This window comes from Ziziphus jujuba, chromosome 12, assembly GCF_031755915.1.
Source record: "Ziziphus jujuba cultivar Dongzao chromosome 12, ASM3175591v1".
In the NCBI taxonomy this organism is placed as follows: Eukaryota; Viridiplantae; Streptophyta; class Magnoliopsida; order Rosales; family Rhamnaceae; genus Ziziphus; species Ziziphus jujuba.
In genome coordinates, this window is record NC_083390.1 from 9,134,692 (window position 1) to 9,145,729 (window position 11,038).

Below are 11,038 nucleotides of genomic sequence, written 5' to 3' on the forward strand. Positions count from 1 at the left end.
ATTCCATTCAATTTTGGCATCAAAATTTCAAATATAAATTTACTAAATATTCAACACATCAAACATAGTTTTCAAATAACCAATTAACACAAAATATATATATTTAACATCCCAAAATAATTTTGAAGGTGGGTCACTCACCTTGAGCATGCAATCCAACCAAGATCCTCCATAGGATCAATTCTTCAGCTCACACATGCTCCTAAACAACAATATTACACAATTCAAATAAATTAGTATTTTATTCCGGTAAATAATACCCGGTACCTAGGGGAGCTAATGCAAACGGTATCTAAAATTCACAAATAAGGTGTCTATGGAAAGCTAACGAGACGAGGATCACATTACCAGCCTCCATTGACTCCAATTCCGCCGGTGGTGGTCGGAATTTGCCCAGGAAGTACCGGTCAAACTTCACCTCCTCATAACTCATGAACCACTTCGAATTTAAACAATTGGATACCATATTTGAACTCAGAAGACCCAAAATAGAGGGAAAGGGGTGGAAAATCGGACTGGACTGGCCGGAAACGGCGAGAATAGCCGGAAAACTCAAACCCACCACCGCCGACTTCACTGGCCCGATCTGGGCGCGTCCGGCAGTGTTTGGCTGGGAAAATTGGATGTTGGAGTTGCCGGGGAATGGGCTCCTTCCCTGATCAGCATGTGAGGCCGTCCGGTGACTAGAAATTGAGAAACGGCAAAGACCCGAGAGGAGGAAAAGGAAAGGAAAAGAAAGAAGAAGAAAGAAGAAGAAAGAAAGGTTAGAGGGGTGGGGGGTGTTTTTCCCACGTGGGGGAAGGAAAAAAAAAGAAAAGAAAAGAAAAGAAAAAGAAAATAAAAGAAATAATTAAATAATATTAAAATAATATTATTGTATAGAATAATAATAAAATATTATGGTATTTAATCATGGTTGACATGTGGCATCTCATTGTTGTGACACATGGTACCCTTTATTAAGTCACACGTGACATACTGTTCACATATTAAAAATAATATTTAAATAATATTATATTTGAAAAACTCTATAGGTCCATAACTTTCAAATCACATGTTCAAATTGGACGTACCATTAGTCTATGAACTCGTATCGACGAGTACTTCACAATCATGCATGAGTCAAAGCTCAACTTTGCATGAACAAAAAGTCAACTCCGGCACCCCTTGGACAGTTTGGACCTCAACTTGTTTTGCTCATAACTTTCAATCTGTAGCTCCATTTTCAAAAGTCTATCAACTCGTGCTAACATGTACTTTTTAACGGTACCTCAGTTAATGTGAAATTCCATCAGGAGCAAAAAGTCAACATTTGACCCCTTCTCGATCAACGACGGTCAAACCCGGTCAACCTTTGTCAAATTTTAGAAATTCTGATGTACTTCGAAACGGGATTTTACATTACTTCACAAGGTAAAATACATGTAACCATTAATAAATCACCTTACAGAGTAAAAAATAAATGATAATGGTAATAATAATAAAGATAAAGGTAATTAAATTATATATTATAAGGATTTAATATAGAGAAATTAATTACTTGCAAGAAATTAAAAAAAAAATAGTCAGAATAAAAAAAATATTAAAAATATATTTATAATCTCCTTATTAATATCTTTGTTAGTTTATTGTATTTGTTTTATTGTCAAATAAAAAGATATTATATATAGTAATTAATAATTAGATTCTATACATTAATACATATACATATATAGATGTGCAATAAATGAATTTCAATATCATAATATATAGATTTTAATAATGAAATTAATTTCTTTATTTGCAATTAATAAAATATAAGTAACCGTAAATAAACTACCTTATAAGGTTATAGGGTAAATAATAATGATAATAATAATAACAATAATAAATATAATTAAATTATATTATGAGGATTTAATATAGATAAATTAATTAATTGCAATATCATAATATATAGATTGCAATATCATATTATAATTAATTATGATGATTTAATATCATAATATATAGATTTAATAATGAAACTCATCTCCTTATTTAATCTTTTTAAAAGAGGGGTGGTGACCATGCATGTTCAATTTTCAAATTAATTCTAATATTGAAAAAAAGCTTCAATTTGGAATAATGGCTTGATTTTAAGAATTGAAAAAAATTTACATTAATCATTCAGAACAATATTTGTGTTTTTATAAAGTTTGAAGGTCTTCACCTATAAATAGGTAATGAAGTAAGTGATTTTTAACTCCCAATTAATAAGATATATAACTATTGAATAATATTTCCTCTTTAATTTCAATTTTTGTTATAATAAAAATTATATAGTTAATTAATTTGATTTGATTTGAATATAATTAAATTTCAAAATCATCTATTACAGTTATACATACCGCGCATCGCATGAGATCGATACCAATATTCTAAAAAGGAAGGAATGGTGAATAATATATAAGTAAAGTCATGAATCACACTCATTGTCACATGGTTGTAATCTTAGAAAATTGTAAATTATCGAATACTATGTTATATATACATATACATATCTTTCCATGTATATATAAATTATTCCCTATTTATATTAACTTAAAAAAGTGAAAAATATACAGAATATTTTTTATTAAATAATAAAGTAATCAAATTATGAGATATTTAACTTTAAAATAATTAAGCCTAAAACTATAATAATGGAAAGAGGTTAATTAATCCTCAAGCTATAATAATGGAAAGAGGTTATTTATAAGGTAAAATGATATTTATCTTCAAGTAAAATAATTAAAATTTAAATACTTTTAGGGTTAATTAAATAAGCCAACATTTTCCTTATTAATAGTTACTTCTTTTATTTTATTTTTTATTTTTTATATTTTCAAAAAATTATATATTCTAAAAAGGAAGGAAAATAAAAAGAAGGATACTGTATTATATATACATATAAGTAACAGTGAACAATATATACATATATTGTTATATAGATATATTTTAAAAAGAATGGAACGGTGAATAATATATAAGTAAAGTCATAGATCACACTCACTATCACATGCTTGTAATATTGGAAAGTTACAAAGTATCGAATACTATGTTATATATACATATACATATCTTTACTTGAATATCTAATAAATTATTCCTCATTTTTATGAACTTAAAAAAATAAAAACTATATAGAATATGTTTTTACTTGTGGACCAAACACAAAGTTCGTAAAAAACTAATATGGTAAAAATCTCAAAATGGTTTTGATTCTTTAATGATATCCTAATAAGGAAAAATACAAAACCAAAAAAAAACCAATAAAAGTAAGCGTTATATATTTGGAGGATTCTATATATATTTTTCATGTATAGTCAAGGATGTTTGTCTTTTCCTTATTCAAATTAGACAAAATTAGATATCATCCCAATATCGTATATGACACAATATTATTAAAATTAGGGAATATTAATCTATATAATATGGTAAACCAAATATCCTTCCAATGGTATGTTATCAAAATACTCTTAAAATATAGAAGAGAGAAAATTAGATTTGCTTATCTGGATGATAGAGTTGGGCAATGATACTAATCTAGGTTGATTTACTCTTAAACCCATATTAAATTAGTTCGGATCGAAAATTAAGTTCAGATTTTAATAGTCACCTTAACCCCTAATCAACTTGTGATTAGAAATCTTGGTATATGATTAACACACCACAATAGGTGATGAATGTTCTATTGATAAGTCAAACTAAAACACTCGATTTCTATTAAGTGTTTTAGGTGTTTAAAAAGAACAAAGATAATTCTTTCTCATAAATAAATTTTTGAATAATAACTAAGCTACTTTCTTATTGAAAAATAAGCCTTTAAATAACAAGAGTACAAACCAAAAACCCTAGAATATTAGGGTAAAATTCGGCCAACATTGGTGAACAAAAGGAAATTATCAAATTTCACATCCTTTGCTAATCTAATTTGTAGTAATTAATTTTTCAATTTTTAAATAGGAATTAATTAATTTACAATAAAAATAATAAAATTCTAACTTTCCTAAAGTAATTTGTCTAGCAAATAAATAAATAAAAACCAAAATAAATACTATTCCTAAAACAAAAGTCAAATGTTCAAATTAGGAAACTAGTTGACTAGTTTACCAACTAAACTGTTTTGATCCAATCACTAGCTAGTGTAGGCTCCAAATAAGCTCCAATATGACATGTAGGATGCCAAATATGATTAATATTGATTCCCATACGCCTTTGATTTGAATAAGAAAAACTAGCTTGAACAATAAAAAACTTCAATCCCAGTGCCAATATGAGCATTTTCGGCCAAATGGAAGGCTTATGCGCAAATGGCCTCTTTGATCACTCTTGCTTTTGCCTTAACATGATTCCATGGGCTCTTGGTGATTCCAATATCATTCATAAGCTAACAAACTCAACCCTTGCTGCCTAGTACCCGTAGATGCTTCAAAACAGCTTACCAGGTCTATATCTGCCTTCATAACTTGGATGCACAAAACGGGATTTAGATCTTCAGATATTGTCATGCTCTCTTGAGATTGATTCACACCTTGTATGGCTAATCAGGTTTTCCTTGGATCTCTTAGCTTGTGCCCTCATGATTGGTCCAGTCTTCGTTTGTATAGAATCAGCACCTCAATGGGTAGTCGGTTGTATGGGTACAGGTGGATTCTCATCATTCCCCTCCTCTTGAAAATGATTTGCCCTTAAATCAAAATCATCACCTGTAAAAAATGGAGATAAATCAGCAATATTAAAGGTAGCACTCATATTATACTCATCTAGTAAGTTAAGCTTGTAGGAATTTTCATTAACCCTTTTCAAAACTTGAAAATGTCCATCCCCTCGCAGCATAAGCTTTGACTTTCATTGTTCCAGAAACCTTTCCTTCCTTAGTTACAACCAAATCCAATCTCCAGGTTCAAATACAACCTTTATTATGCTTTGATTAGCATTCCTTACATATTGTTCCGTCCTCCTCTCAATGTTTGCTTTTGTCTTCTCATGAATTTGCTTAACAAAATTGGCTTTTTGTTTTCCACTTAGATTAGCACATGCACTTAAGGGCAAATGTGTTAAATCTAATGGAGTCAAAGAATTAAAACCATAAACAATTTCAAATGGAGAATATTTAGTAGGTGAATGTATAGATCTATTATAAGCATATTTCACATGTGGCAAACATTCCTCCAATGTTCTTAAATTCTTACGAATTAATGCTCTCAATAATGCATATAAAGTTCTATTTACTACTTCAGTTAGTCCATCAGTTTGTGGATGACATGAAGTTTAAAATAAAAGTTTAGTCCCTCATTAGCCCACAAAGTTTTCCAAAAATAACTCAAGAACTTACCACCCCTATAAAAAATAATTATCCTACGCATTTCATGTAATCTTACTATTTCCTTAAAGAATAAATTAGCTACATTGGATGCATCATCAGTTTTATTGCATGCAATGAAATGTGCCATCTTAGAAAACCCATCAACAACTACAAAAATTGAATTTTTTCGATTCCTCGACCTAGGTAAACCAAGAACAAAATCTATAAACAAATCAACCAATGGAAAAGATGGAATCGGCAATGGCATGTAAAGTCCATGCGGTTTTAATTTTGATTTGGACTTTCGGCATTTCAACCATCTCTCACATATCCTCTCCACATCTCTCTTCATGTTAGGCCAATAAAAATATTTTTGCAGTATGGATAAAGTTTTTATAACACCAAAATGACCTATTAAACCTCCACCATGACCTTCCTTAACTAGTAACTCCGTAATGCTACAATTAGACACACAAAATTGATTTTCCCTAAGTATCCCTCAAAAATGTAAAATTTATTATAACCATGCTTAGCATAATTTTTAAATATCTCACCAAAGTCACTATCATGTTCATAAAATTCTTTCAATTGTTAAAATCCAAGCAATCTAGTATCTAAGGTAGAAAACAATACATACCTTCGGGATAAGGAAAAGTCTGCACCTAAAGCATCACATTCAATTTCAAAAGTTATAGAAAAATTAGGTAAAACTAATAAAGGAGCATTATTTAATTTTTCTTTCAACAAATTAAAGGACTTCTCTTGTGCTTTGCCCCATTTGAATCCAACGTTCTTCTTAACAACTTTGGTCAATGGTGCTGCTATGGTGCTAAAATCCTCGATAAATCTTCAGTAGAAGCTAGCCAAACCATGAAACTCCTTACCTGGGTGATAGATGTAGGTTTCGTCCAATCTTGCATGGCTTTCATCTTGGATTGGTTAACTTTAATTCCTACAGCACTTATAACAAATCCTAAGAAAACAAGCTCATCTTGACAAAAATCATACTTTTTCATGTTAGCAAATAACCTTTCCTTCCTAAGAACATTTAAAACTTGCCTAAGATGTCCTACATGATCATCAAGATTTCGGATATACACTAAAATATCATCAAAATATACAACCATAAATTTTCTAATGAATGGACACATGACATGATTCATTTACTTCATAAAAGTGCTAGGTTTATTAGTTAAACCAAAAGGTATTACTAAAAATTCATATAAAAGTGCTAGGTGTATTAGTTAAACCAAAATGCATTACCAACCATTCATACAATCCATATTTAGTCTTAAATGCGGTTTTCCATTCATCACCCTCTTTCATCCTAATTTGATGATACCCACTCCTAAGATCAATCTTTGAAAACATATATGCACCATATAATTCATCTAGCATATAATCTAATCTAGAAATTTGATGCCTTTATTTAATGGTTATATTATTAATGGCCCTACAATCTACACACATGCACCATGATCCATTTTTTTTAGGTACTAATAAAACAGGGATAGCACATGGACTATGCTTTCACGAATATAACCTTTTTCAAGCAATTCACTTACCTAACTTTGTAGCTTCTTTATTTCCTTGAGATTGCTTCTATATGCAGGCCTATTAGGCATTGCAGTTCCAAGAATAAAATCAATTTGATGTTCAATCCCTCGAATAGGTGATAAACCACTAGAAATTTCCTCCGGAAAAACATCATTAAATTCCTACAAAAGAGAAGAAATAGAACTTGACAATTTAAGCTCTTCAAGGTTAGCTTGATCATTTAGGTAAACATTTTTATAAATCATAACTTGCAATGGTTTATTACTCAAAATTACCTTCTTAACCTCACCTAAACTAAGATAAATTTTTCTCTTTTTCTTCCCTTTCCTATCTTTTTCTTTACCTCTCTCGGCCACCACTATTTTTCCCCCACTCTCTGCTTTCTCACCATTTTTTTCTCTCTCAGGTTCATCTTTCTTTTTCCCTTTAAATTGAGTTTTTGAAGACTTACCTTGAATGGATGAGTTAGCCTTACCTTCCTTTCACAAATGGTGAAGCTGTGGGTGCCATGCTTGCTTTGTCCTTGAGCCGTTTGGCCTTCCTCCTTTGTTGCATTTATAATTGATCTCTAAATACCTCCTTTAAAGTCAACGACTCGAGTTGAACCTCCTTTCCTTTAAATTTAAAAAGAATAACATTTTCTTGACCATAATGTATAGTATCTTTATTAAATTTCCATGATCTACCTAATAAAATATGTCTGGCATGCATAGGCACAACATCACATAAAACAACATCCACATATTTATCAATGTTAAACTTTACCTTGGCTTGTTTGTTCACTTTCATCTCACCACTATCATTAAACCATTGTAATCTATATGGTTCAAGATGTTTAATGGTTGTTAACCCTAATTTTTCAACTACCACATTACTAATTACATTAGCATAACTTCCACTATCAATTATCGTACTACAATTGTTACCTTGAATTTCACATCGGGTACACAGTTAAGACCTTCCTTGCCACCAAATCCAATTCAGCCTTTGAAGTTTTGAGAGTCACAACTTCTTCATCTCTAATTTCTTCATCAACAAATTTGGCCTCTTCCTCAGATTCCTCACTTTCAGACTCCAACTCTCCATTGCCTTTCAGCACCATTATTCTTCGATTCAGACATTGACTGACAATATGTCCTTAACCCTGGCACTTAAAACAAACAATATCATAAGCTCTAGAAGGTTTAGAATCAAGCTTACCACTCGATTTAGGTGCTGGTGGGTGTTCGGCCAGATTGTCCTCCCTTGGCTGGTTGGAGCTCTCTTCACCATTTTTTAGTTTTGGCTTTATGTTATATGTGGGATTGCTTCTCCAAACACTTGAATTAGACCTTTCATTGCTGGAAACTCCTCCAAACCGTGAGCTTTATCCTTTCTCTTAATTTGGTTCTCAATTTTAATAGCCACTTGAAGCATCTTTTCCATTTCCACATATTGTTGTAACTCCACTTGGTTGGCTATTTCTCGATTAAAACCTCCCAAAAACCGTGCCATGGTTGTCTCACGATCCTCATTCATGCTCAATCTCATCATGAGCATCTCCATCTCTTTGTAGTAGTCTTCTACGATCCTACTTCCTTATGATCATGATTGAAGCATTTGATGCAGCAACCTATGGTAATGAGTCGGCACAAATCTCTTTCTCATGGCTCCTTTCATTTGTTGCCAAGTAGTAATTAATTCATCACTAGCTCTCCTTCGGGTACCTTGCTCATTAGTCCACCATTGGAGTGCATAATGTCCAAATTTCAAAGTAGCCAATTTAACCTTCTTTGCCTCAGAGTAGTTATGGCAATCGAATATCATCTCCATGCACTCCTTCCACTCTAGATAAGCCTCTGAATCACTCTTTCCCATAAAAGGTGGTATATTGACCTTAATGTTTCCAAGATCATCATCTTCCTCCCTAGCCTGCCTCCCACGGGTTTGCCTTCCTTAGAGTGCAAAAATATATTTAAACTCCTCCTCAAGTTATCTCCATAATTACCTCTTCTGAATTCCTCCCTAGAACATCCACGGCCTCCTCGACCTCGACCTCAACCTCTATGTGGTTCATATCTTGTATTTGGCCCACCTTGTGATGTTTCAAACCTCTCCATCCTTTGATTTAGTTGATCAAACCGAGTATTCATCTGTTGTAATCATTCCAAAACCACCATCACATCGGTAGGTTCACCTTCATTTCCCATTGCTCTACATTAGGATGAACAATTGTAAGTCAGTAATTACATTAATTATGGTAAATGAAAAAAATGAGCAAAGAAAGTAGATTTCAGAAAGAAGATGACACATTTTACAAAACTTTAATTGGAACTTTACTATATATTATTGCTAATTGCAAGTCAGTAATAACATCACTTATGGTAAATGAAAAAAATGAGCAAAGAAGATAGATTTGATAAAGTAGATGACATAGTTTACAAAATTCTAATCGCAAGTTTACTATATCTCATTGCTATTTGACTAAACATTATGTATGTTATAAGTTTGCTTTTAAGGTTCATGTGGAATCCAAGTCAATTACACTACAACATAGCAAAGTGCATACTTAGATATCTACATAGAACAAATTTGTTTCTTACCACTAATGATTTATATAGCTGTAAAGTGGATGTTGCCACTATTAAAAATGGATTTCTGGCAAAATTTTTGTTGTTGCCACTCATAATTTTTAGTGATAACCTACATTAGCAACCTAGTGGTAATATATTTTCAACTTCAACTTGTATAATTCGACTTCATGAAGCTTAGAATTTAAATTTTTGCTTGCCTAATATTTTCTTTACCAATTTTCAGTGAATACCTTCCAATTTTGAAGAAAAAGAGAACACATGGAAACTGGGTGATGAGTATTGGATTTTGTGAATCTAAGGTAGGAAATCTTGAATTTAAAACTGAACATTTATGTTTTGGATATTGGTTTTGATGATTTCTAGAAGTATGGAGTGGTTGGAGTAGAGAAGAGAATAGAATTGAAGTTGAAAGCAAGGGAAATGGAAAGAAAAAGCATCAAGCTAAATTTCATCTCCTTCTTGGACTAAATGGCATTTGCCTTTGAGAAGAGAAGGTGTACATGCTTTTTGTAAACTCCACCAGGTCTGATGCAAAGGAACTTGGCATGTACACTTGAAGGGAAGTCATGTACACAACACCATGGATGTCCCTAGGCTAAGAATAAAAGCTGGCTGGTGTGTGCAGCTTTGTCCCCACCGTGTGCATGCCATGTCCCCATTGTGTGCACGCCATTCATTAATTCTCCAAGTCCGGTGGCATCCAACTGTGTTGTATGCACCCTCTAGAAGAGTGTACATGCCATTGATGATGTCTCAAGCTCCATTTGCTTCAATTTTAAGGTGTTTCACTTTTCCTTTCACATGAATGTACACCTAGAGCTTCAATTCTTACTTCCAAAACTGGAAAATCAACTATGCCTTGATGTATTTTCACTCCTTAAAAACTTTTAAGTGTTCCATCAAATGAGCTTCCAAAAGATTAAAACCTTCAAACAAAATAAAAAGAAACTTATGTGATAAAACTAGAATACAAAAACTAGTAATGCTTATTTTTCTTGAAAATTAAAAATTGAAAGGTTTAGAAAGCATGGGTTACCTTAATAAGCATTTGGTTTAACATATCTAGCTATACATAGTCAAACAACGAACACAACGAAACCAAAGGACTCTATGCTCACACAACTAGTCATCATATGTTCAATCTTTCTTTACTTTATTTGCAAAAACCCGAAACGATCCACGTGTTCTCCTTTAAGTCATCAATGTTCAACCTTTCATTACTTTCTTTGCAAAAATCTAAAATAATCCACCATGTTCTCCTTTAAGCTCCAAGTAACCCAATGAAAGGACGTACTTAACCATGAACTTTCCCGAACTTTCTCCTATAGTATTAATCACTTGAACTTTGGCACTAGACATAAACTTAGAACTTGATTTCTTCTTATTCTTCTTTCTATTCTTGTGAATTCTCCTCTCAACCAAAATTTCATGAATGAACATCACTTTATAGTTCTTTATCTTCTTTTGACAAAGCCTCAACATAAACTCCTCCAAAGCCATGTTAAGGATCTTGCTAGGGCTTGATACATGAAATACTAGTTTCTTCAAACCATCAAGAACTTCAATCTTGTGGCATAATTGCACATTCTTGGAAAATTTC